This window comes from Mesocricetus auratus, unplaced genomic scaffold (assembly GCF_017639785.1).
Source record: "Mesocricetus auratus isolate SY011 unplaced genomic scaffold, BCM_Maur_2.0 Super-Scaffold_100013, whole genome shotgun sequence".
Lineage (NCBI taxonomy): Eukaryota > Metazoa > Chordata > Mammalia > Rodentia > Cricetidae > Mesocricetus > Mesocricetus auratus.
Genome location: NW_024429196.1, coordinates 35,125,997 through 35,148,465, shown reverse-complemented (window position 1 = coordinate 35,148,465; position 22,469 = coordinate 35,125,997). Strand labels below are relative to the sequence as shown.

The window sequence follows — 22,469 nt, the reverse complement described above, 5'->3', positions numbered from 1 at the left end:
ATTCACAATAATGGGCTCCCAACTGAGGAATACATTTAAAGGATACTCTACACTGGGAATACTAAGAGAAGGAAACAATTCCGGACTTCCTGGAATTGAAGAGCCAGCTCTAAGTTAGGTCATTTGCCACCTCTGAGTAAAGACAAAATATTTGATCTTTGGAATCAGTTTCAAACCAGGTCCAGTGGTACACTATAACCTCACCACACAGGAGGCAAGGCAATCCATGGCCACATAGTAAGTTCAAGGTCAATGTAAGATACATTAATAACCAAAAAACCGAATAAACCCTCCAAACACACACACTCTCTCTCTCTCTCTCTCTCTCTGTCTCTCTGTCTCTCTGTCTCTGTCTCTGTCTCCCTCTGTCTCTCTGTCTCTCTGTCTCTCTGTCTCTCTCTGTCTCTCTGTCTCTCTCTCTCTCTCTGTCTCTCTGTCTCTCTGTCTCTGTCTCTGTCTCTGTCTCCCTCTGTCTCTCTGTCTCTCTGTCTCTCTGTCTCTGTCTCTGTCTCTGTCTCTGTCTCTGTCTCTGTCTCTGTCTCTGTCTCTGTCTCTGTCTCTCTCTCTCTCTCTCTCTCTCTCTCTCTCTCCATTTCCTCATGAGTGCAATGCAAGGCTCCATTACTGAACCTCAAATGAGCTGACACAGCAAAGGGCAGCCCGTGTCCACACACAGTGCTCAGAATGTTTTTACGGTTGCAGGCTCTCATTGTGCAAGAGATGTAACAATCAAAGCTTACTGATCTGACTGTCTCTGCCTCCCTGGTCCTGGAATTAAAGGTGTGTACCACCACTGCCCAGCAGAAGTAAGCTTTCTCAATGCACTCCTCATCAACACATAGAGAATTTATATTCATGAATTATATCAATGTAACACGAATGTACCTGCCCATATTAAGCACTGGCCTGACTTTGGGATGGTGTCTATTTATTTATTGGGGTGGCACAGATATGGCACAGCATGCATGTGGAGGTCAGAGGACAACGGAAAGGAGTTGGTTTTTTTCCATCCACTATGTGGATCAGAGGAACTGAACCTAGGTCATCAGGTTTGGAAGCAAGGGCCTTTACCCAGTGAGCCAACGTCCTAAAAGTTGTGTTTGAGGAAAACTTATCAATTTAAACTTGGAAACTGTAAATGTAACAGAACCCGAGGATCTCTGGAACCAGAATTCACGACACACACACAGACAGTTCTGGAAGATTGTTCCAAAGGAGCACGGACAGTGGGAGTTCACAGAGGTCAGCTGTGCTGACTTGTTGCAGAGTAGTAAAAATTCCTTTTCAGGGAACTTTAATTGAATGTTGAGAAAGAACAGAACCAATGTGATGAGGCTTGTATGTGACAGATAGATGACAGAGAAAAGAATGTCTTTAAGTAGTAAAAATATCCTTAGTCAGGGCAGGATAACCTTTTGACACGTCTTACTTTTTGGGTTCCAGATGCCTGCAGTCAAAGGGCACAGGTGGCAAAAGTTCACACTCTCACAGTCCCTCAGAGTATGCATAGGCTCCACAGTTCCTCAGCATATGCATGGGCTCTGTTTCTTTTGAGGTGTTCTGTTCTGTGGTGAAAAGCTCATTTGATGCCTACTTGGTGGTTTTATTTTTATTTTCACAGAATTTACATGAAATGCTATTCTGAGCAATTTCTTTTTTTTAAGATTTATTTATTTAATATGTATACAGTGTTCTGCCTATATGCCAGAAGAAAGCACCAGATTGAATTGTAGATGGTTGTGAGCCACCATGTGGTTGCTGGGAATTGAACTCAGGACCTCTGGAAGAGCAGTCAGTGCTCAAAACCTCTGAGCCATCTCTCCAGCCCCCTGAGTAATTTCTAAAGACCCTGCATATTCATAGATTGCTATTGTAATTGACTGAGCTCAAATCAACTGTGCCATGTGGCTGAGAATAACCTTTTTTTTGGTTTTTCAAGACAGGGTTTCTCTGTATTGTTTTGGAGGCTGTCCTGGAACTTGCTTGGTAGACAAGACTGGCCTTGAACTCACAGAGATCCGCCTGCCTCTGCCTCCCAAGTGCATGTGCCACCAACGCCTGGCTTAACCTCGAACTTTTGATCCTCCTGCCTCCATTTCCCAAGTGCTGATTAGAGATGCCCAGGGACCAAAGCAGGGCTGTTGTGGATATTAGACAAGTGCTCTACAACTCGATAATACACTTCTGTAGCCCATACTTCCTTTCATTTCTCTGGACCTTTCTCCTTACTTTTATGGGTCATGTGCCGGTATGTTTCAATGTAGAGGTAAGAATAGTCAGCCTTTGGATAGCAATGTTTATGAGAAATTAAGACCGAGTTTCACCATTCCAGAGGCAGAGCAGAAATGCAACCTAAAGCTGAGTTTGTTTCTTTGACACAAATGACTTCAACTTGACTCTTACAACCAGCGTGTTATTCCTCTCTTAAGAGAATAAACCTGTTCATACAAATTTTTATCAGCAATACCTTTTCCTGGATTATAGGGTATGGCTGAGGATAACTGAATTATTAAATGAACATAATTTAGTTATAGAAGTAAAAACCAATTTTTCATGTTATGGCAACTTAATATAGTTAGAAAATGAATGCAAGTTCAAGAAAAGAAGAAAAAGCAAATCACAAGGTCTTATTTGCCAGAGGTTAACATATTAAATATTTTGTATTACCATCTGTTGTTTTCTAGTATGTGTATATGTTCATTTCCATATGGTATAATCATTTTTCATGATGTATATTCTAATTTTTCATTCCCATGGCAGCACTGTAACCTTCTTTAGATGACTCCCTAATTGTTACATAAATTTCCCATGCTAACAAGTTGTAACTCAACTGTGTGTGTATATGTATGCACATGCATGCTCCTTCATATTTGAGGTCGGCAGAGGATAAATCAATTCTCTCCTTCCATCAAGGAAGTAGCAAGCACCTTTGCCCAATGAACCATTTTGTTGGCTCTTTTGCTGTTACATATAAGCATGTAAAGATTACATATCACCTTGTTGACATAAAATATCACTTAATAAAGGATTCCAAGTTGAATTAAACACCTGGCAACTAAGCTCCTATAAAGGAAACCCTTAGCTAAGTACTAATTAGAAATAAACAGAGGTTTACTTTTAGAGGGCTAATACTTGAACTTAGAGCTTGGCACATGCTAGTCAGGCACTCTGCCACTAAGCCACATTCTCAGCTCCTAAAGTATTTTCATAGCTAGCATTTAGAACATCATAAGTATATAAAAGCTATATAATATTTCTCAACCTTTTAAAACTACATATTTAATCAATGTTTTGCATAGTGGTTCTTTAACTATTACAATTAAGAGTTAGCATGATAGCTTAGCAGGTAAATATTGTTTATGATCTAATAAAGCCACTGGAAATCAGAATGCAAAGTAGCCAGCCAGTAACTCTTACCTCTATCAAGGCTGAAATGGAGATCCTGTCTTCCCTGTGACTGGAAACTGAATCTCACACAAGACTCTTTGTTTCTTCCTTATCTACCTCTCTAGTGCTGGGATTAAAGGCATGAGCTCTGTTTCTCTTTTAGACTGATTCACTCTCATGTAGTCCTGGGTGGCTGTGAACTTACAGAAATCTATCTGTCTCTGTCATAAACAATGTACCACCACAGCTACTTGCCCCCAGGTTTCATGACCAGTTTTATTCCCTGGATCCATATTGTAGAAAAAGAAACCAGATTCCCTAAATTTCCCTGACCTTCAACATATGTGCTACGGCATGTGAACACATGCATACACATTTACATACAAAATAAAATAAAATAAAACAAATAAAAAAAACAGGGCTGGAGAGATGGTTCAACACTTAGGAGCATCTGCTGCTTTTGCAGAAGACCAGAGTTTAGCTCTCAGCACTCATATTTGATGGCTCAAAATCTGCATGAGATCTGATGCTCTCTTCTGATCTTTGGAGGCACCCCACATATGTGCACAAACCACCCCTCCATGCATACATACATACACATAAACTATTAATTAAAAAAATAAAAATACTGTTGCTATTTTTAAAAACCAAAAATATCGCCGGGCGTTGGTGGCACACGCCTTTAATCCCAGCACTTGGGAGGCAGAGACAGGCAGATCTCTGTGAGTTCGAGACCAGCCTGGTCTGCAGAGTGAGTTCCAGGACAGTCTCCAAAACAATACAGAGAAACCCTGCCTCGAAAAACCAAAAAAAAAAAAAAAAAAAAAAGAAAACCAAAAATATACTAAATTTCACTTTTACTTTCACTTCTATTCTGGGTGTGTTTTCAAACAGAGATAAGATAAATTAGTAAAAAGTTTTAAAAAACACCAATTAACCCCTAAAAAAACCACTTGTATGTAAAATTAGCATGGGTTTTCCAAAGCAGAAGAAAGGTAGAAAGTAGTTCAACTGTCCGAGATTGCTCCACAGCTGACACAGGTCCAGAAGCATCTGTCTGGCAGTCGAAGACACACAACTTCCTGTGTTTGAGATTCTTAGAGCAGTTAAACTAAAAAAAAAAAAAAAAAGGAAGTAGGGCTCTCTAGCTTTGACTTCATCTCAGTATGACACATAGGTGAACTGAGCACTCAATGCTAATGCCATATATTTTAGGAAATATTGGGAGACTAAGACTTTTCTAAGAAAGTATAATTCAGCTCAATGACTTTTTTTTTTTTTTTTGGTTTTTCGAGACAGGGTTTCTCTGTGGCTTTGGAGGCTGTCCTGGAACTCGCTCTGTAGACCAGGCTGGCCTCAAACTCACAGAGATCCCCCTGCCTCTGCCTCCCGAGTGCTGGGATTAAAGGCGTGCGCCACCAACGCCCGGCTCAGCTCAATGACTTTTCATTTATTTTTTCCTCTAGATTGTTATTTCCTGATATTTCACCTAGGAGATCTAAACTGTTTAATAGACTGTGTTTATTTTTAATTTCCTTTTGCTAGTTGTGTGTGTTGCTTGCACATGTGTATGTAGTATGAGTGTGCGCAGATGTGCACATGAATGTGCAGGTGAATGCACCCATGCATGCAATCAAGGCCAGAAGAGGATGCGGAGGGTTATCTATCATTCTCTGCCTCTTTGCCTCGAGAATGGGTATATCACTGCACTGGACATTCACTATTTGGACTTGGCTAGGAGCAATCAGGATCAGCTGTCTCTGCTCCAGTTTTCTGAAGTTACACACATGGGTTCTGGGGATTTGAACTCAGATCCTCATGATTGCACAGCAAGCACTTTTACCCATGGAGCCATCTCTCCAGCACCCCAGTAGATTTTTATTCTCCATATTTTAAGAAAGTAATCACTAAGCATATACTTTCTTTCAAATAATAAAAAAGAAGCATGACTGCAAATGTACAATATATGCCTAGTTATTTTTAGAGGATACTTAAAAAATAAACTATTTAGGTTTGATAACTTTCAATGTCCCTATTCCCTTGGGCTTTACATTTTTTCTCTCCATACTTTGGAGTTACAAATTGAAACCACGTTCACTGATGGCATCAGCTCTAACTTTCTATCAAGTATCCAGATATTTTTAAAAGAGGAGAGGATCCTTTGAAGCAAGAAACAGTTCCAAAGGCCTTGAAGGAAAGTTCAGTAACTGATGTTGTCTGAAGTAGGAATTTCCATGGGATCATGATTATCAGTTACTAAATCTCAACTCTAGATTTCCTGCTCTTTCAAAAGACTCAGATTTGATTCCCAGTGCCTACAGTAGTTCACAACCATCTCTAACTTCAGTGCCAGGGTATCTGATACCCTCTTCTGTCCTCTGAGACAATCAGGCTTGCAAGTGGTACAAAAGCATACATGCAGACAAAACACTCGTATACATTAAAGAAAACTTAAATCTCAGCTACCACTAAGCTTAAGGAAGAGAACAGAAAATGAGATCTTAAATACTGTAACAATAGCCACACAGTATGTAGTACTGTTGTTGTTCATGTGACTTGAACCTATAACCTTGTGCTTATTAGGCAAGCTCTCTACTACTGAGCTATATTGCATTGGATTTTGTGTATGGGTGTTTTGTATGCATGTATGGATGTGTACAATGTGTGTGCCTTGTGCCAGGGGACATCAGAAGAGGGTGTTAGATTCCCTGAACTGGAGTTATAGGCAGCTGTGAGCCACCCTGTGGGTGCTGGGAATTGAAACCCAGGTCATCTGTAAGAGTAGCCAGTGCTTAATCATTGAGTCATCTCTCCATCCCCCTGTAGTGGTTTTAAAGGCACTTGTTCTCGTTTGCTGCAGACAATGATAGCAAAAACTACTTTCTAGCATGCTATGTAACCAATTTCTGTAAAAATGTTACATTCACAAGGGATCCTTGTGGTCAGATAGCAATATTGGTTAAGTACAGGTGTTTTCCTCCCTCCCTCCTTCCCTTCCTTTCCTCCTTCCTCTTTAATGTGAATGCATGTGCCCCCAGAGTCCAGAGCAGGTATCAAATGCCTCAGAGCTGGGGCTGGGGCGTCACAGGCCAGCTGCAGGCAGTTAACAGCCACTCTACATGAGTGCTGGCAACTGAACGTGGGTCCTCTGGAACAGCAGTAAACACTCTTAACCACTCAGCCATATCCCCAGCTTGGGTATCTTATATTGTCATGTCCATTCAACACATACAGTCCTTGATAGTGGAACAGTCAGATTGCCAACTTTTCTCCACCTCAAACTTGAAATGATGCTGAAATGATATGCTGAAAAGAGGTCAAAGAACACATAAAGGAGCACACAAAATAGATTGAACAACAGTGCAGGGAAAAGATAGTGTGCCTTAAATAGAGCCTAATGTCATAGGATGTGGGCTTAAGAGTTGAAAGGAAATGCCTCATGCTAGGAAGTTGCAGGAAGATGTGCCCAGTAAGGCAGGGCTGTCCTGTCTTCCAGGTAATCACCTTTGACCTAGCTGGGTCAGATATGAAAACCAACCTCTCCTTGTGGAAAGATCATCCTAAAAGGTACAAACCCAGGACTCCTTGCTAACACAGCATCTAAGAATCATCCCCAGAGCACAGGCAGTAAGTTATTTGCTGAGAGTGGAGCTCTAAGAACAAGGATTGACTGGCAAATTTTCAGACTTCATTCTCTCCCTCCCTCCCTCTCTCCCTGCTCTCTCCCTCCCTCTCTCCCTCCCTCCCTCCCTCCCTCCCTCCCTCCCTCTCTCTCTCTCTCTCTCTCTCTCTCTCTCTCTGTGTGGTGTGGTATGGATTTGTGTATTTGTGTGTGTGTGTGTGTGTGTGTGTGTGTGTGTGTGTGGTGTGGATTTGTATATGCACATGTGGAGGTCAGAGGTTGCTTTGTCTTTTTAAACAGGGTCTCTCGCTAGACCCAGTGCTCAATGATTGGGTAGACTGGCTGGCTGGTGAACTCTGGGGGTCTTCTTGTCTTTGTCACCTCAGTGCAGGATTACAAAGGTACACCACCACACAGACATTTTTTGTGGATCCTAGGAATCTAATCTCAAGTGCTTTTGCTTTCATGCCATTCACTCTCCCTCTGGAGTCATCTCCCCAAGCTCTGACAGGGGCTCTCTTGAAGGAGACTCTGAGACACTCTGGTGACTCAATATTTTTGGACACCTAGGGTAAAGGCATTCTGCCTCTCGTCTGTCTTCCTCTGTGGTAATGCTCACATGAAGATAAGAATTTCCGGGAATGTGGCAGTGATGTCCACATGAAATCGGTTCTAATCCCGGCTGTTTAACAGGAAGGGAACAACAAGGAGTTGGGAACCAAGAATGAGTCTCTCCTTGAGCACCTGTCTTCAAACCAGGTGACAGGTGACAACACAGAATGGCTAGCCCAATAGTGCAGAGCCTGAGAAGCATCACATATGATGAGAGTTTTCATTTCCACAAACACGACAGAACAGGGGGAGAAAGATAGAAGGCAGCCGAGCAGAAAGAGAAATAAGAGCACACAGGACACGTGACTGACTATTCTAGAGAACATTTTACAAAGGACCTCAATGGAACAGAACAGATGGTTGGAGAGATTGCTCAGTTGGTAAAGTGCTTGCCATATAAGCAGGAGGACATGAGCTTGAGCCCCAGAATGAACATAAAAAAATGAGTGTGCTGGCGCATGCTTGCAATCACAGCTCTGGGGAGGCAGGGGCAGGCTGATGCCCGGGGCTTGCTGGCCAGCCAGCATTGCCTACTTGTTTGGTTCCAGGCCAGTGAGAGACATTGTCTTAAAAACAAACAAACAAACAAGCAGACTGTGCCTGAAGACCGACACCCAAGATCAAGTGCTGGGTTCTATGTGTACCTTAGAGCATGTAAGTGATCAAACACCCACACCCACATCCACTTACACACCATCACCACCACCACCAAAAAAATCAGTGCAAACAGTAGGAGTTGGAGGGCCAATGAACTCTGAAGTTCATAAAAGTCTGTGCTAATGGGAACATAACATGCAATTAGTAACCCTCCTTCAATTACAGAGGGAGTTGACATGGGGAGAAGTTGCTACTTGTCAAATATTACATAACTAGACCAAGGTGATGCCTACTGAGAACGGAGTTTTGACCGGCATCCCTAAAGATGTATGTGCATGAGGGCTGGAATGGCAATTAGCCTGGGGTTAGGGACTCAGAAATCTGCTCTGTACCTGGCTGTTAGACAGGAAAAGAACCACAAGGAGTTGGAAATATACCTGAGACATTCAGGGAGCAGCCTCTGTCATCAAGTGTCCTGTCTCTTTGACTCTAGGATGCAATAGGGCAGAGCTTGCCTGTTATTATGTATTGAACAATCCTTGGTTCATCCCTAGCTACTATTGTACAAGTAATAGTCACAGTATATCTACACATAACATTTTCCCTTTGCCATGGAATTTTAATTACTAAGCATTAAGAAAAACTATAGACAGGGAAGATGGCCTAGTGAGGTAAGTGCTGTCTGTGTAAGCAATGAGGACCTGAGTTCAAATCCCCAGCACCCAGGTAACAGCTGAATGTAGGCAGCATGGGTCTCCAAGTCCAGTATTGGGGTTGGGGGTTCAGAGACATGGGTCCCACAAACATGATCAGCCTGTCTAGGTGAAAACAAACTCAAGGTTCATTGAGAGACCCTGTCTCAAGACACATAGTGGAGAAGCAATTGAGTAAGATGCTCTGAAGTCAATTTCTGCCCAGAATGAGCCAGCACACCTTCTCACACACATACATGTATGCACCACACACATTTACACACACCAAAGAAAGAAAAAGAGGTGTAATAATGACAGAGCCACTGGCACTATATTATTAAAACTATATTTTAACAACATTTTGCTTTCAGATGAGACTTTCCCTGCAGCATTTTTCATTTAATGGGTACTGTGTACCTAGATGTGTGTAAATGTAGCATGATAAATTGGTTTGTGGTTTAGAGAAAAATGCAGGGAAGATCTCATTAGATTGAGCTTCAGGAAAGTTTCTTTGTAGAGAATGACATTTTACATTAGTAACCTTACCACAACCTGGTGCTTTCTGTTCACTTATTTATCTTGAATGTGCTTTTCTTCTGTGTTCCTGGGGCTTTACATAGATAGCTTCTAAGTCTATGCTTTTGGAGGAGGAATATCTACATGTCTCAGTTTTTACACCATTCACCCTTAATGCAAAACAGATATGGAAAACCAAGAATACAAGTAAAAGCAAAACAGAAAGCACTGCACTTCAGTGGCAGGAGGGGCTGAACTATTACTACAATCAGCTGTTAGCAAGCCAAGAACTCTCAGAAGGCCACAAGAGGCTTTAACTGTCTATGACAGTGAATGTGACTTTCTTACACACACACACACACACACATACACATACACACATTCCTGGAGAATTTTGGATTTTTTTCTCTACTCAAAATCTCACAAATATTCACCTCTCTGTTTTTCTTAGCTTTGGAAAATATTTCAGTTTTTATATGACTTAAGTCATTTGGACTTTGTAAAAAAAAAAAAAGAGTATGAGCCAAGAATATAATTCCACAACAGACAGAATTTTCACTTTTAATTGCCTGAATAGTCTCTACCTTCTGCATTTCTATAACTTTTCTCTAAGCAGAATGTGAAAAAAATCAACTAAATAGATATTACGAGGCATAGAGTTTATTGGTTAGGGCCAAGGAAGATGAAGAGGGTTGTGTGGGAGTCTATGAAGCTCATCTGGATGAATGCAAGTCATACCTCAAGTCCATCATTCCTCCTGTCCCCAATTCCTCCCTTCAAACCTCAACCTTTTGCCTTCTTTTCACAACCCAGTACATAAATGCAGAGTGTGTCACAGGTTGCACAGAAACAACTACATTCTTTTGGTCTTCCAGACCTTCTCCCAACCTCTAGCTACCTGCCTTCTGACCCATTCTCACACACTCGCCCAGCTGACAGACAAATGCAGTTAATAATGCTGTTGGACTGGGAAACCAGAGCAAAGGAATAGGAAATCTTGGAGACAGGTTATCTGAGAGAGGTCCTGAGATTGAACGCTGATTCTCTGATTTTTGGGTGGTGAGTGCCTTTACCTGCTGCCCACTCATGCCTTATTTTATTATTTGAATGAACTGAAAATATCTCATCATCTCTGAAGTGGGGGGAAAAAAAGCCCGAAACAAAACCAAACAACAAAACACCCAAACACTACTCAGAGATGGGGCTATCAGCAGCGCCAGGGCTGTGAGATACCATGTTTGACTGGTGTACTTTCAAAGGCCAACTCACTGTTATTCATTTCTAAGTTCCTAGAGATCAGCTTTGTAAACAGATGGGTAATTTAAGAATTCAGGTCTAGGGGAGCTTCCAGTGATTTTCAGGCACATATCCGATGAGAATAGGGGCAAGCAACTTTGGCCAGTAGAGTTTTCTTTTTAAACTCCTAGCAGGCAAAGGTTATTAGGACAATGTGCGACATCTGTGTGTGCTTTTTATCTCTGCGATTTCCCCCCCAAAGGCTTTTTTAAAAAGCCTTATAGCTTAAGGGATCTCCTCTGATTAGATCTAGAACAACTCACTAAAAAAGATAACCTAGTTCTTCCAACAATTTGTAATGTTCTAGCCAGATTGATAATGGGAGGTCCATTCTTTCTAAATGTTCCGCTTGTGCAACTACAGGACGCGGGAACTCGAGTGTCTTGCAAATCTATTTTATTTTTTATTTTTGAGCACAGGATTGGAAAAAGAGGGAGACTATCTTACCCTTTCGGGTCAGTACGCGGACGAGTGCTAGTCCAACACGGAGCCATTAGGAACCAAGCAAAGCGTGGAGCGGGTCCACCCCGCTCGCCTCGCAGCCCACCGGGCTTGGCCGGCTCCTAACAATGCTACTACCCTCGTGTCTCGGTGCTCGGCTCCAGCGTGCATGCACGTACGTAGCTTGCACGTGTGTGTTGACATGGAGTTCGTGTGTGGACCCCTTAGAATATGTTGAAACCAATTTCGCAGAGAGGCGCCGAAGACAGGTCGAGGGAAGGTAGGAGCGGGTGCGGCGGGCTCCCCCGGCCTCGGGGCGGGGAGGCAGCGCGGGACGCGCAAGTCCCGCGCCCGCCGCTAGAGCCCCCCGTGCGCGGTTCGGCCCAGGCCGCGCTTGCCCGGCCCGGCCCCGCGCGGGGAAACACTCGAGCGCACACAATGAACTCCGAGGAGGCTGCGAGCCCAGCCGGCCGCCGCGCCCTCGCCATGTGAACCACCGCTTAGTGGGGAACGTCAGCTTTCCCCCCGGGCGTCCTCGGCAGCCCCGAAGGCCCCGCGCTGCCGTCGGGCTGAGGAGACGCGGTGAGTGAGCGAGCGAGCGAGCCAGCGAGTGTGCGCGCGGCGGTCCAGGCCTCTAGCCGGCGCGCGACGCCCCGGCCGCCTCACCAGGCTTCGCCCCGGCGCGCGCTGATGCTTTTTCTGTGGCGAAAGCATTCGCCAACATGGCGCCCCTCGAGCCCCGAGCCCTCTGCGCCGAGCCAGCGGGGGGAGCCGGGGAGGAGGGAGGAGATGGCGGGGAGGAGGAGGCGGCGGCCTGCGTCCCCCCCGCCCCCCGCGCCCGTCGCCGGCTGAGGCCCGAGAGGCGCCGGGCGGCGGGAAGGAGGCGGCTCCGGAGAGAGGGCCGGGCGCGGCGACGGCGGCGGCGGCGGCGGCGGAGCGGAGCATAATGGTGGGGAAAGCTCGGCGGCGGCAGCGGGGCGGCTGGGCGGCGGGGCGGGCGGAGGCGTCCGTGGCAGTGGCGCGGCCTGCGCTGTGGCGGCTGCCGGGGCCGCGGCCTCTCTGGCGGGCGGCGGCTGATGCTGGGACTGCCCCAGGCCGGCGAGGCCCGCGGACTGGGCGCTTTCCCTCGGTCCGGCCCCTCTTGCCTCAGGCAGCCGTGGGGAGCAGGCCCGGGGGAAGGCCGCGGAGAACCGCGCGCGGCCTGCTGGCGCCTCGAAGCCGCGGAGTCTTGTGAGCTCCTCCCGCCGGGTCCCAGCGCCTCCCGCCTGGCCAGGCCCGAGGGCCCTTTGCGTGGAACGTGTGGCGGGCGGGCGGGCGGAGGGGAGCGGTGGAAGCGGCGGTTCCCGAGACCCGAGACCGGAGTCCGTCGGTCTCTCGGGGCTGCAGGCGAGCGGGTTGCGAGGCTTCAGCTGCCTCAACAGGTCCTCCCGGCCGTCCTGCGGGATTAGCCGCCTTGTGCCCGTGTAGAGCTGGGGAGAGACGCTGATGGGGACGCTGCCTGTGGGGCTGTGGCCCGAACTTTCACTTACGCCTTTTTCCTGGGCCGAGCCGAGGGTGCTTTGCGGAGTGTCCGTGGGACTTTGTCTTTGGTGTCTCTGGTACTTACACTTAGTGTTTGCCGTGTGTCCGTGGTACTGACTGTCCTATGTGACTTGTTAGTAGCACCCAGTGTCCTCTAATCTGTATAAACTCTGACCTGTGCCCTGTATCCCGGGAGGGATGGGATGTGTAGATAGTATCTAGCATTGTGTGCGGTAGTGTTTGCAGTCTTTGTATATGGTTACAAAGTATCGTAGTGTGTTACAGAGTATCCTTTGCATGACCAGTGTCTTATACTGTGTACACACACAGAACCTGGTTTCCTGTAAAGTTGTATGCACAGTACCTAGTGTCATGTAGTATTTACACACTTCCCATGTTTGTGTAGTTCTACACTGTACCCAGTGTCTTCTGTGGTATGTATTCAATTGCTGGTTTCTTTTGGTGTGTACACAACAACCGGCATCGCGGTATGTTTTTGAGTCTGAAAGAAGTGAGCAAGTGGTTCAGTCAGGGAGAAGTCACCCCAAAAGCGGTAGGCAGTTTGAGGGTTTTTTTGTGAGCCTTTCTCATTCAGGTCCTCTCTCTGTTTCATCTGGGAGTTAAGTTTCCTACAACAATTATGTTGTATGCTGACAAAAGCATTAAAAATAATCACTGGGAGCCACAGAAAGTAAATACTTTTATAAAATAAAACAAGAAATGAAGCCTTTAGCTTGATTGTTATGGGATACAAACCTTGCATGATGGGGCGGGGTTGAATTGATTCCAATTGATGGCTAAAAATTATTAGTGTCTGGTTGTACTCTAAAAGTTTTTTGAGTGGTTTTGGTAGGCAAGGTGGTCATTGTACTTTTAAAAGTCTCTAGTATGTTCAATTAAATGCTGCCAATCTTTAATACAATTCCGTGTGCTGACCTCCAACCATAACATGTTTTCATTGCCATTTCATAACTGTAATTTTGCTGTTATGAACTTAATGCAAATAATCTGATAGGCAGGATATCTGATGTGCAACCCTTGGTAAAAGGTCGTCTGGCTCCCAAATTGGTGAGGAACCACAGGTAGAGAACTGCTGGACTATAAGCAATGTGAATTTATGTACAGGCCTATTACTTTCCTGGTCTTTGTTTACATTGTACTAAGTACATTGGTTACATTGTAGTCAGAATTTTGGCTAACCCTGTAAGATGAAAAGGACAATCAAAGATCAGAAGACACAAATGTGACTGTAATCAGATCAGAATGTTTCTTGTTGAACTCTGAGAGAATTGCTGCACTTCATACACTCTTTTTCTGTAAAAACTGTTCATGTGAAAACTGTATCTTATATTCTCTAAGGTAGACTGTTTTTTGCAGTTACCAATTGCAAGGTGTTTAAACAAATATACATGTGAGTTCTTTCTTTATAAAGAAAATTTGTTTTAAATGTTAGAACTGTGCTCTATTTCTTAAATTTTCTCCAGCTATCCTAAAGTTGGTGCTCTGGGTGGATGTCTATTTGCATGTTTTTGTGAATGACATAGAGTTATTTGAACCTTCACATTTTTGTAACCGTCTCTCCATTTCCCTTTAGGGTGGTTCTGATCGCAAATAATAGAGGCATTCGTATTCCAGTTTAACTTAATTGAGATGCTAATTGGAGTAAAGATTTTTGACATTTGTAACAGAACTATCACATGCTGTTAGGACAGTGGTTGCTTAACACCCTAACCAGCTGCTGGAAGATTTTTATTACCCTCTTTAGCCTTCAATTGATTGACTTTAAAAAATAAATAAATCATTAAATCTAACCAAAGACAATGTGTCATGAAAAATGAGCAGTGAGCCTTATCTTTCTGCTTGCAAACCTTCAATTTAACATTATTTTTTTCAGGGAGATTAATTTTGTTGTTTTGATTTTGGTCATGGAATAATGATTAAGACCACAGGCCTTGAGGCCCAGTGACTTTAGTTTGAGTCTTACTTGGGTCACTTAGTAGCTCTTGGCAAGTGACTTAACTTTTGGCAGGTTAGGATACAAAGAACAGGGAGTAACTGAGCCAGCCTCATGGTTCCTGTGAATTAGTTCCTACCGAAGCAGTGCCAGGCTCACGGTGAGAACTTCGAGGACAGGTTGTGGTTGTAGTGGTGGGGGTGTGTTCCTTACAGCCCATGCTTTCCTTCTTGATTCAGGGTGTCTATGGAGTCACAACTGATATTGAGCGAGCTCCCATTTTGACTGTCTTGTTTCGTGTTCCTTTAAGATGGATTTAATCAGTTTTGTTGATTTGGATACAAGAAAAAGTGAGGATTAATACCCATCTATAGTTTGTAAAAGGTGCCTATATGCAGGTTACTTCCCAGAAATGGTCATTTTGGCACAGGTGGAGTGTCACAGGCCTGGTTCAGAAAACTCATTAGCTCAGAGCATGGGTCAAATGAAATCTGAGACCTTACTCCTCTCTTTTTTGAGCTTTTGTTTTCTGTGGAGGACATTATGTGTAAAAACTGTAGATTTGTTGTTATTGTGTGTGTATGCATAGTGTGTACAGGTATGCATGCTGTGACACATGAGTGTGGAAGTCAGAAGACAACTTGCAGGAATCCTGTTGAGTGAACTAGAATCCACAGGCTTTTGTGGCAAGTGGCTTATGGACAGAGCCATCTTGCTGGCTCACAACTTCTAGTTTTAATTTTGATATGTTGCTACTTTGTATCTCTCAGTGTAACCTTGCTGTTGTTGTCCCTCTGTCCCCCTTTGGTTTTGTTTACAAATCATATAGAGTAGAATAATATATATGTATGTATGTATGTATATGCATATGTATATATTACTATACTTAGCTCCCTGAAGCAATTTTAACAATGGTGTTTTTGTTTTTAATTCATTATTCCCTAATTCCTGGTATTTTTTATCCCTGACTAATAATAGCTGAAATAACTATCTGAGAGTTATTCTTATCATTGACTTAATTTAATTTGGTACTTCTCTCACCTACATTACCCTATCTATAAAGCTTCAGGTGGTGTTTTACATTGCATAGGGAGTAAATCTGCAGAGAGCAACCATTGCCGTCGTTTCATTAGTTCATTCTGGAAACGAATTCCATTCCTCACCCATAATTTTCCTAATCATTGTCCTACTAGTTGACAAGAGATGAAGGGCAACTGGTTTCATTCGCACATGGCTCCCATACAGTAACTGTGAGTTGCTTGCAGTACCTGTTCTCATATTGTCCCAAGAAGTGTAGCTTGGTTGTGCTCTGGTAACTGAAGGTTCTAGGGACCCATGGCTTTCTATGGTTCTCTGTTGAAATGTTTGGGACCTGCAGTGTAGCCTCAGATGTGAGTACCATGACAGTAAAACATTGTCTGCTGTGTCTCCATCACACTGTCCTACTTGAAAAGAAATTACGTATTGTTATTTTAAAAGTATAGCAGCCTTTCACTGATGGGAAGTTCAGTTCCTAGTAGCTGCGTGCTCCCCATCCGAGAGTTCATATGCATGTCTGTGCACTGGAACCGCTTGCAGGGGAAGAGGACAGTCCAGGTATTTTGAGAAAGTGTGATCTGTGTAACATGAAAAAGCTCAGTAATTCCTAGGATGATGGGTGAGTGACAGGAATGGAAGCTGCAGCAAAGAGAGAATTTAACTATAAAGTCCTCACAGAGCAGTCTTTCTGAAAGGCCTAACTGCTAAAAGCATGTGCATGAAATGGGTGACCATTTTAAGTTTTAAGGAAAGGGAGGGAGAAATAGAAACCAGTGACTTTTTTTCCACTTAGAAAATTCTAGTTACCTGTGAAAATGTTATATGAGAATCAGAATCAAAATTACTTATAAATACAAAGTGATAGTCCATAGAGTAAAACATATATTTGAATATTTAAACATACTTGCATGGTCTATTATATATTTGTGTATATAAAATTAAGCATATTTTAGAGTTAACTATTAATAGTAGACTAGCTTCCACGATGAGATTTTTAATATTTTCCTTTCTCACCTGCTTTCTTTGCTCTTAAATTTTGTTTTATTTGGGGGTGGGCTGCAGGGGCAGGGGGCATATGCAAAGGGATGGGGAAATTAATGGGATCAAGATACATAATGTGAAAGAGACATAGAATAAAATTTTAAAAAGTTAAAAAAATACTTCCTATGGCAGCACCTTTTTATATTATCATGATTTTTGAAGGTGTTGGCAAGTGAGCATTTCCCATCCCAGGCAAGTTACATACTTCATGTGACCCTCACAACAGCATCTTGAGGAAGGTGTGACTGTTTTGTAAGGGAGCAGGCCCTGTTGCCCAAAATCTCAGAGACATGATCAGTCTGGTTTGAATGCAAACTTAGGAGCACCAAATGTTTAGTTGGCTGTTGTCAGTCTCTCCAAAATCCATGAACCTTCTGGAGTTTTGTACTGATTCACCCATCTCCCTGGAACACCTTTATAAATCTGCAAAAAGGAAAAAAAAAAGTCTGTGAGATAGGAATGGGAGACCATGCTCATTTGAAAAAGCAGAAGTTGGAAAGAAAAGGATATTAGAGAACTGATAATCAGAACATTCCATAAATAAAGTTCAGGTTAGTTCCAATTTCTTTGTTAATGACAGCTAGTAATCTAAGAACAAGCATAGATAATTGGTTCATTTTCTCTCCGTTGCCATAGCAGCTCATATTATGGAGGCACAACTTGGCTCAGGTTCAAGAGTAGTGAGTGGGGATACTTAAATCTTTATTTTAGTGTTTATAGTAGGAGAAACATGCTTGAAAATACTTGGCATGAACTTCAATGCTTAAGTTTTCTTGCTGTCTTAAGAGGGGAAGCCTTTGTCTTGAGTCTTAACTGTCTCTCAGTTGGCTAAGTTAATTTGGACTGAATCCTAAGTTCTGGGAAGCGTCTCTGCATGCTAAGCCTTCAGATTTCTGCAGGGTATGTTCTGCCATCCACAGTGGAAGGGTGTGATTCCACGAACAGCACATGCTGTAAGGAGATGGGCAGCACTGCAGCATCCCGAGTCACGTTCTCTAGGCAGTCATAGCAGTGATGCTGCAGTGGGCTATTAAGTATGATTTTCTCATTTAGTAGCTATGCAGAGGTTTTCAGAAAGAAACAGTCCCTTAATGAAAGCTAATTATGGGGAAGCCTTTTCAACTTGAAAGCTACTAGGGTTATTTTAAGTTTTATTTTTGTTACCTCTGAATTTATCTGCTTAGTATTTTTCTGTCTCCAAACTGTATCTGAAAAGCACTATTTGAGAAAGGAAGTTCTTAATTTTTAATCAGAATTGTATATGGAGTCCTTTCCCAATTAACATAAGGTTTATCTATTGTAACTGCTTGGATTTTATAGTTAAAGTGAGACTAACCTGTTGCAGGTAGTTATCATTAGGGATGTATTTTAAGTTACAAAGGGAAAAAGGTCTAAGGTAACTTTTCTACTGTGTTCATAGTTACCCTTTTTTTGTTGTTGTTTTTCGAGACAGGGTTTCTCTGTGGCTTTGGAGGCTGTCCTGGAACTCGCTTGGTAGTCCAGGCTGGTCTCGAACTTACAGAGATCGGCCTGCCTCTGCCTCCTGAGTGCTGGGATTAAAGGCGTGCGCCACCAACGCCCGGCCCCTTTTTCTTATATGTTCAGAATATCAAATTAAATATCACTAGAAAAATACCTGAAATTTTATTTAAAAATTCCTACATATTTTAACACTGTGTGTATTCTTCTACACATAAAATCTTAAGTCACTTGTTTCTGATTGACATTTCAAGGGGGAAACTATCATTTGAATCATTCAGAATAGAAGATTTCTTAGAATTGTTTAAATAAAATTAGTTTTTCTCACTCAGGTTAATTAAAAACTAACTAGATATCAGTTCAACTCAAGATTAGACTTTTGCTTTGTTCATTTGTATATTTTAAATGCTAATGAGAATTATACTTGCTTACATTAAAACTGGGACCTCTTCTTTTTTCTCAAATGTTTTAGGGTGATTTTAGATAATTGTGCTGTAGGGCTCATATTAGGAACCAAGGCTAGGTTAGCATGCTGGTGTGCAATCATGGCTGAACATCTGAACTATTTTTATTACTGCTATTATAAAAATGTTGGTTCTGAATCTTTAAAAGTGGGCAGGAGAAATGGCTCAGCAGTTAAGAGCATTGATTGCTCTTCCAAAGGTCCTGAGTTCAATTCCCAGCAACCACATGGTGGCTCACAACCATCTGTAATGAGATCTGGTGCCCTCTTCTGGTATGCAGGCCTACATGCATGGAGAATACTATATACATAATAAATAAATCTTTAAAAAAGTGGAACTGGATTCTAATTTCGTAAAGTCCCGTTTTAGTATTTTAACTGTGTGTGTGTGTGTGTGTGTGTGTGTGTGTGTGTGTGTGTGTGTCTGTGTGTGTACACGAATGTGTGGAAAATACTTTATGGGATAACACAGAAACTAATGTACCCTGTTGAAAAATCAGACCTGCTAGGGTTGCATGCATGAGGCCCCAGGTTCTATCTTCAGAACCAAAAATCAGTGAATCAAGTATCCATAGGAGCAGAAGAATCAAGTAGTCTGAGAAATGCATCACTAAAGAAAGCCTGAAGTCTTTCCATGTCTCAGAAGTGTAAATATTGCCTGGGAAGATGACTCTCCAAGGGCGTTAATACTCCCTGGTGGTCTCAGATACAGTTGCACTCATCAGTCAGAGTGTATCATATCTGGGATAAAGGGGGCTCAGATGTACCCCATGTAGCTTGGATGTTCCTGTAGTGTGCATTGTTCCACATGAACTCTCTGGGATTCCTCATTGCTCAGATTAAGAGCATGGTTTCCCTAGGGCAGACATGTCAGCTGTTGTGGGTATTCAGTGCTCAGTAGTGTTGGCATCTGAAGAAGTGTTCCAGCTCTTATTCTTCTGGCCATCTCCCTCTTCAGCCTTTCTTAGCTTGAGGCATTCTTGTTATCGTTCTCTTTTTAAAAAAATCTTCTTTCATCTTTTATTTAAAAACTTTCATTTTGCATACCAACCCAAGTTCACACCCCCCTACTCCCCCAACCTCCCACCCCCAACCTTGCCTCCCACCCCAGTCACTTCAGAGGGGGTTAGATCTCGCTTGGCAACAAAAAGTCTGGCATACTAAGTTAAGGCAGGACCAAGCCCCTCATGTTAGCACTCTTCTAGGTCTTTTCTAGTAGTTTGCTCTATCCACATGGATTACAGGAATAGTTCTTTTGAGTCTCTGAAATGTCTGACTTTCCTTCTTTGCTATGGAAGAAGCCCCCGAGCCGTATGCCTTACTGTTGCAGCAGCCACAGTTGCTCATGTCTGTAGGTTCTCCTCCACTACTGTACTGTCACGGTATTTGAGGCTTCACAGGATCCTAGGAACTAGCCAGTACTTGGTAATATGCACAGGCATATCTGATCCTTCTTGAATACAGTGTACATACCCTTCCTCCAGCTCTATGAAAGTCAAGATGCATGGCAGATGGGCTTCGTAGGAACAAGACAAGGAATTTAGGACCAGTAATACTACTGATGAAACACTCACTACAGTATGGGCAACCTTTTCCTCTCTGAATGTATGGCACAGCTAATTTGCAGACCACTGTGCAGTGATCATACACAGTTCTGTCTCTTCTTTTAGAGGGCACCATGTCATATTCTTGTGTATAAAAATATTCTTGTATTTTAGATCATATACATTGAAGAATTAATTACATTTCTTTTTGTTGCTGTCAGAATTTCATTTAAATGAAAATATTCTTACAAAAGAATCTTTTTGCAAAGGAGGTTTTTTTCTTTTTACAAAATTTGAACTAGAGCAGAATACTTTAGATGGTTGTACTGTATTTGCTTGTAAGTCCAGGTGCTTTTCTTAGATGGTACACTGCTGTGAGGAGAGAACAGGGCCTGAGGCTGGACTCACAGGCTGGTTTACTTGCAAGACCTGGCTGGCACTGAGAAGAAAGGCTACACTGAAGATTGGCCACACCAATCTAATTTCTGTCACTGTGGTGAAGAGGGACCACAGACTACTTTTGGCCTCTTTGTCACTGCTCTGTGGGATGGGAAATCGTACAAGGCAGTAGATTGAGGCTCTCCACATTTGTTTTCCTTCCCTTGGAGATTATAATCCTATTAGGACATTTTAGAGTATTTATTCATAGTCCATTTTTGTGATTTAAGTTCCCATGTCTCTCTTAAGCGTCAACCAAGTCATTCAATAAGGTTTTCCCCATGTGCAATTAGCACTGCTATATTAAATAAAAACTTTAATAATTAGATTTAAAGTTTGTGAGTGGGCTGAAAGTATAGCTCAGTGGTAGAGCACTTGTCTTTCATTTGCAAGATACCAAGATACTAGGTTCAATCCCTCTTCTAGAAAATAAAATAAAAGGTGAATGCATCAAGTTTATATGCATTTGATGTCTCTGTCAGGTTCCTCTTCCTCTTCCTGCCATCAGCCCAGTGACTTGATTTCTGTTCTTACCTCCATATTACTCGTATTATATAAGGTTTCTCTCTGACACTACCTAACTTCCTTGGCTTGAGAACATCAACTTTTAATATTTTTTTAATATAACCGAAGTGCTGTTTGTAGAATAGAAGGGTTACATGAATGTACATGTTGCCAAAAGAATCAGTTCTTCATCTTTTGTGTAGGCAAAACCCCGATTCCATTGTTCTACCTACAACCTGCTAGAAACACTATGGAGGGAGTGGGTACAGCGTGGGATCCTGGGTACCTGCATGGGTGTCCACCGGCTCTCCCAATCCTACTCTACTTCTCTGACTGGAATCATATTTCCACTTCCCACAGTGTCTTAAATTTTGTATTCTCATGCCCCCCTGCCACCACCATTCTTGGAGCCAACACTGGCTACCTTCTCAGGGGCCAGAGACACTGCCTTTGGGTAGTAACACGCTTTACTGCAATCTGCAAACCTGCCTGCATCTGTCAGAACCCTCACCTGTGTTCTGTGTAGCATCCCCTCCAGAAACCTTGTCTGTCTTCTGAGCATGTTGACTCTCTTCCATTTGCTTCCAGAATACTAGTACACTTTCCATCATGACTAAATAAAGCAAGACAAACAAATAAAACCAAACAACAAAAATCTATACTGAATTCTATGCCTATTTCTATGGGATTGTTTTCTATCCTTCATAAATCTCTGTTATCTGTAAAAACTCAACTAAAGCATATCTTTATTTTCTCTACTTTCCTCCTTCATCAGCAAACCCTGTCCCAGCTTCTCCTATTCATAGACTAGATCGATGATCTATGGGTTGTGAAGCCCAGCGATTGCTGCTTTCTGTCAGCAGCATGGAGACTGCTGGTCTAATCCCTCCCCAAAGTCCCCTCCTGTCCTTTGTTCCCTTAGTGCCAAACTTCTTGTGCTTTTCTTTATAACCCTTCGACCACTCTCAGAACACTCCGTCTGCAGCCTGAAATTGCAAATGACTGGCATCGTGCTCTGTATCCAGTCCCTTCAGAAGCACATCCCTGGTCATGGGTTCAGGCAGCCAGTCAATGCTCTCAGCCTGAACAGAGCTGGTTGACTCAAGCTGGCATTAAGAACTGAATTAAATCCTTACTATCTCATAGTGCTGGAAATCCAAAGGGAGGATAGGCTCTTAAGCAGCTCAAAGGACCACTCTTCCTCTGTTGATTCGCTACTCAGTATATGCTTTATTCTAAGGTGAGGCCACTCAAGGTGGCAAGGTAGCCACAGCAGTTTGGTACATCACATTCAGACCCGGCACCATTTAGAGAACAAAATGAC

At 43.0% G+C, this 22,469-nt stretch overlaps 1 protein-coding gene across 11 annotated transcripts in view; it reads left to right on the top strand.

Annotated features, from left to right (window-relative positions):
- The first annotated feature begins 11,318 nt into the window (after positions 1-11,318).
- Positions 11,319-22,469, top strand: part of Zmynd11 (zinc finger MYND-type containing 11) — an 80,749-nt gene continuing 69,598 nt past the window's right edge. For 8 of the 11 annotated variants that reach the window (XM_040755583.1, XM_013114679.3, XM_013114677.3 and 5 more), the window contains exon 1: positions 11,614-11,745. The gene's annotated coding sequence lies outside the window, so the exon portion shown is untranslated. Of the gene's footprint in view, positions 11,339-11,423; positions 11,444-11,613; positions 11,746-12,039; positions 12,113-22,469 lie in introns of those variants that run through there. The other 3 variants (XM_040755580.1, XM_013114674.3, XM_040755579.1) reach the window with 3 other exon arrangements.